The sequence below is a fragment of the Coffea eugenioides genome, unplaced genomic scaffold (genome assembly GCF_003713205.1).
Source record: "Coffea eugenioides isolate CCC68of unplaced genomic scaffold, Ceug_1.0 ScVebR1_3595;HRSCAF=4978, whole genome shotgun sequence".
NCBI classification, from domain to species: domain Eukaryota; kingdom Viridiplantae; phylum Streptophyta; class Magnoliopsida; order Gentianales; family Rubiaceae; genus Coffea; species Coffea eugenioides.
The window spans coordinates 421,494-427,150 of record NW_020864187.1 but is presented as its reverse complement, the minus strand read 5'-3'; positions in this window follow the sequence as shown (position 1 = coordinate 427,150).

Here is a 5,657-nt window from a genome sequence, read left to right as displayed (position 1 = left end):
CTAGACTCGACAGGTTTTAGGTCCCCGAGCCTTCAGACTTGGAAGCCAAGGGTCATCAATCCCAAGGTTCTTTGTCGATGACTCGAGTGATTCCCCAGACACTGCTACGCACACGTCGTGTCACGGCTACATGTCTGAGTGAATCTATCAAAAATCCCCAATTTTCGACTAAAAGCTGAAGGCTATCAACCCAAAGTTTAAAATGGAAGATTGAGTCACCCCTCGGATCATGCTACGCACACGTCATGTCGCGATCACACGTCCAAGTGGTTCGCCTAAAATCGTAATAGGGTGGAGTGGCGTGACAAGCCACTAAAAGAAAAATAAATGAGGGGTAAAAAAGTAAAGTGTATGCACGTATGCTAGTGCTCGTTTGGAGGGGAGGGACCGAGAACCAACACGAGGCTCTAGGGTAATGTCCCCCTATCCCAATGCAATGCAAAGCGCGGGATAAAATAAACTATCCATCCATCAAATCAAACGTAGGTGAATGGGTGAGAAAGTGAGTTGATACGCGCGAAATATAAAAATCCTAAAAAGGAAAAAATGCAATTCTAAACATCCAAATGTAATATATAAGAAGGTTAAAAGAAGAAAAGAATCGACTAAATCAAATGCTCGGACTCTCTAAGTCCCCAGTGGAGTCGCCAACTGTCGCGCCCCATTTTTTGAAAATAAAAGAAAAATAAATTAAGTTTTAGAAAAGATGATTATTTTGAATGAAAAAATGAGTTTGATTTAAAAAGAATAATGGGCCTAATGGGACATAGAAAATGCGACGATTTGACCCAAAATAATAATTTAAAAGGGTTTTGAATAAAAATTGGAGTCGCCACTTGGTATTGAGTTAAGGTGTACCAAGTCACCTAAAAATAAATTTTTAAATAAAATTATAGAAAACCCCTTTAAACGACTCCTAAGTCTACGAAAAATCAGAAAAAAAAAGATTCGGGAGTCACATTTGAAGAAAGGGAAGGCAAGGACAAAAGTCCAAGGCACCCTTTCAACCTAGCCTAGGCTAGTTGCGTGATTTAGTCAAAGATTTTCTTAATTTAATGTAAAAATTTATCACATTTGGATGTACTATATGGATGCAAACCCTAGACCTAAGAGGGTATCGAGGGTCAAAATATCTCTTCGAAGCTCAATCGGTGCCAATCACATTAATTGTGATGCCCAATAAAGACTCTTTGAAGAAGTCACGAATAATGTAAAAATATGAGACTCTAAGAAAAGGAAAATAATAAAAATAATCATAATTATATAAATATACATGTCCTAAAGAAATGCATCATGTCGGGCACGGGGGACTAATGTTCGTGACTCAATTTTTCCTTTTATAGAGGGAATACGAGCGTGCTAAGGCTAAAAAGCCAAACTCGTCAGTATCCCATATTTAAGGGTTTTCCCATATCTAATCAAGCAAATGATCTAACCTAATTCTAATGCTTAGATGAAATGCAAGTCTAATGTCATGTTTCATACAAAGGGGCAAGTAATATACATATAAGGGAAAATATGGAGGAAGGGATATACATATATAAGGGAAGTGTCATGCAACATGGTAAAAAGGCCCTAGAAAGTAAAGATATGCATGAGATGAAGTGATTTTATCACACAATCATGATCTAACGTGCGGATGGTTCATAAGGGTCTAGCGTTGGACTAGCCCTTAACTAACGTTCTCTCACAAGCATTGGACTTGTAAGAGCTCGAGGGGAAGACCATGACTAGCATTGGACTAGCCACGGTAACGGGCATTTGCATTCACCATATATACACAAGTAAATGGGCATAGTTAAAGCAAGTAGGCATGTGAGCACGTAATTCACATAACACATAAGCATGCATATCTAGATGCAAAGCCCTAAGAAAGCAGTAACACATAGCACGTAAGCATGCAAACCACACAAACGAGAAATAAAGCGAATAAAAACCCTAACTATTACATTTGAGGGGGGGACCTACTACAATCTGAAAGGGGAATGTAAAATCAAATGAAGTAAAATAAACCTAACTATTACAACTTGGCATTTAAATGCCTTTTAAATAATCAAAATGAACTAAAATAAATATACGAAATGAAAAAGAATAAAGCGTATAAATAAATAAATAAAATGAAAACATTCAAAAGGCATGCAATTAAACACATAAATCACATAAGTACACACAGGGTCAAATAAAGTAAAAATAAGGGATAGAGTGTAGCTTCCTTGGAGTCGGAGCCCTAATGAAGTGAAATTACTACTTTACCCGCCAACACACAAAAGAAGGGTCAAGGCATCACTTTCGTCAAGAAATAATCGCAGGAATATGGAATTGAATCATTAAAGCATTTGAATAACTAGAAAATCCATATTCACAAAATTAGGATCCAACTAAAAGGAAGAAAAAAAAAAGAAAGCTTGAGGGGTCAATTTGATTGGTCTTTCCAAATACTCGGGCCATAGTAGAACAAAGAGATACTTGGAGGGCCAAAGTGCAATTTTCAGAAAATTTCCATGCAAGTTAGGAATAAGATTAAGCTTCTGCAACTACTTCATATACTCTAGCAACCGAGAAAGAAAATCTGCTGCATTCCTTCCTCAACCGAAACTGGTTGTTTATTTTCCAACAAGTATTCTAACATGATTCAAATGTTTTAGACCTACACATGCAAACTCAACTCACTCATCCAATTTTCTCTCATCAAGAAGGTAATGAGACCCACTTGGTGGGCCGTTACGGGAAAGGAAACAACAAAACAGGAGCATGAAATGCAGTTTTCTTATTTCCCTACCTCAACTTAGATAGGTTTACATGCCAGTATTCAACAAACTCAACTAATCTAACATTCAAGCCAAACTACCAAGCTTCAACTCATTGTCATTAACATCCTCAAGCATAATCATCTAGCCCCCATAAAATCTGATTGAAACAGCCGGGCATAAAACGCAGCAAAAGAAAAAGTGAAACTTGCGGCAAAGTAATCTATGCACACGATCAAGTCATTCCATTGAGGTAAATAAGTGAAACTAGACCACAAACCAAAGACATATAGCTTCACCTTGGTTCAAGCATAGCAAAAAATACAAAAGAAAACAAGGAGCATCAAAACTACAAGCCCTTCCTAGCTTCTGGTTTACCAAAACTTTGGCAAATAAAATCACTCCAACACTGCAAACTTACTCATTATCAAACATTGGACCCCGAAGGAAGAGACAATGAAAGCGTCCGAACTAATGGGTATGGATACAAGCTTCAGTTAGAACAGCTGAAGTTGCTAAGGCATAAAAAAAACTCTATTGCGGTAACAGACCTGCCGCATTGTAGCCTGATGCTACATCGCATCTTGCGGCTTAAAATTGCAGCAGAGCATACACGGCATTGCCATCATACAGCAAGTCAATCCAAACAAAAAAACTAAGTCAAGCAAGAATTTCAGTCACCCGGCAAGGAATCAAAATGAACAGATCATACAACTCTTCTTCGTTGGTTTCCTCTGTAGCAACTTATTCAGACATTTCTCGCAGTTTCAAACCCAAACCAGCAAATTTATTACCCAAAATTCATCAAACTTCAATACTAACACAACCCCACTGTAGGAAATTAGTCATTAGAGATCAAACAAAGAACCAAATGGGTGAACACGCAACAACAGAGAAACGAAATCAGCTTTCTAAAGAACCCTAGATGCGTTTGTCAGAGGATAACATCTTGATACTAAACTATAACCTAGGAATCAAAAATCAAACACACTGCAGATCCTAACAAACTAATCATGCAACGTGACAGCCAAAGATAACAGCTTTAGGCTAAAAATCATAACCAAATATATTCCTCCCATTGCATTCCAACAAAATCCAGAGTTCCGAATACAAGCATGGAAAGGATATAACGTTAACAGATGGAGAGAGAGTAATGTACCTGAACAGCTAGAAAAAGGGATTAGATTGGAACGATCTTTAGCAAACAACTTTGCCTCTCCACGACGATGGAAACTGACGAGGGCCGTGGGTTTCTTCTTCCTCAGTCACTTTTCTTTTGCTCAGTTCCGTCTCTCTCCACCTCCCTCTCCCTTTTTCCAGATCCTTCCTCCCTCTTTGCTCATCAAGCTTTCGCCTTTTCTCTTGTTTCTACCTCTCTTTTGTCCAGTCTTTGTTCTACTCCAGCTCTCTATCTCGTTTGCCTTTCCCTCTGTTTTTCTTTTTTCTCTCTCGGCCATCCCAAAGCTCTCTCTTGATCTCCTGGTTTTTTCTTACTCCCAGCCGCCAACCCTACTCTCAGTTTAAGCCCCAAGTTTCTGCCGTCAGTCCTCTTTTTCACTCTCATTCTCAGTTCTCCCTCGCCCTCTTCAGTTTTCTCAACCTCCGCCGCAACTCCAACTCTCTGGTTTCTTCCTTACCTAGCCGTCAAAATCTCCCTTTCCGCCATTTTTCTCTCAGCCCCAACCTTCCTCAGATTTCCCTTCTTTTTTTTTTCTCTCCCAACCTTCTTCATCCGCCGCCACCCCAAAAACCTCTCCAGCCCTCGGTTTCTTTTCGTTCAAACCCTTTTTTCCCCGTCCAAAGAACCCCTTGGCTGCTAAAACCTCCTCCTCCAGAAAGCTCCTCACTTTTGCTTAGTTTTTCTCTAGCAGTCCGTCCTTCCTCACTCTCGATTCACTCCCCCGTAGCCTCTCTTCAGCCTTCAGCCGCCACCCCCCAGCTCTCTCTAATTCTCTTTTTTCCTTTTTCTGCGGTCACTTTCTCTATCTTTTTTTTTCACGCTGTTCCTTTCTTTTTTCTTTTATATCATCATGAATCTCTCTTAACCCTCATCTGGATGGTCACAAACCACCCCAGCTCAATGCTTCTACCTTGGCCATCCGATGGCTATTGTTCTAGAAGGTTTTGATAAGAATCCAAAAGGGGATGAGGTGGTCGAAGGTTTGGAAGAAAGAAAAAGCAGAAAAAATCGTGGAAAATGGTATTCTTCATGATTCTGTAATTCCGCTGCATGCGTGGCTTTTCCCCCCTTTTTTTTTAATAATGAACTTGAATCTAAAATAACTGAAGCATATTTTTTTGTGAATGATTTTCTCTTTTGACAAATTTTATGCTAAAAATCTTAACAATAAAAATAAACAGCTAAAAAGGCAAAATGAATACAAAAATAAAAATAAAAACTAAAACTAGAATAAAATAATAGATAATAATAATAATCTAAAATGCTAAAAAAAGTCTAAAACCAAAAAACATGAAATTAACAAATAAAAATAGAATAGAATAAAAATTATTTAAAAATTTGGTGTCTACAAATCTCATGAAAGTGCTTGGTGCATTAGTTAACCCAAAAGGCATGACTAACCACTCATAAAGACCATGTTTTGTTTTGAAAGCTGTTTTCCACTCATCTCCCTCTTTCATCCTAATTTGATGATAGCCACTTCTCAAATCAATTTTTGTGAAAATAACAGCAGCATCAAATTCATCTAGCATATCATCTAATCTAGGAATGTGGTGACGGTATTTAACTGTTATAACATTAACAGCCCTACAATCAGTACACATACGCCAATTACCATCTTTTTTTGGAACAAGTATAACAGGTATAGCACATAAACTCAAACTTTCTTTAACCCAACCATTACCTAGGAGGCCATCAACTTGCCTTTGGAGTTCCTTAGTTTCCTCCGG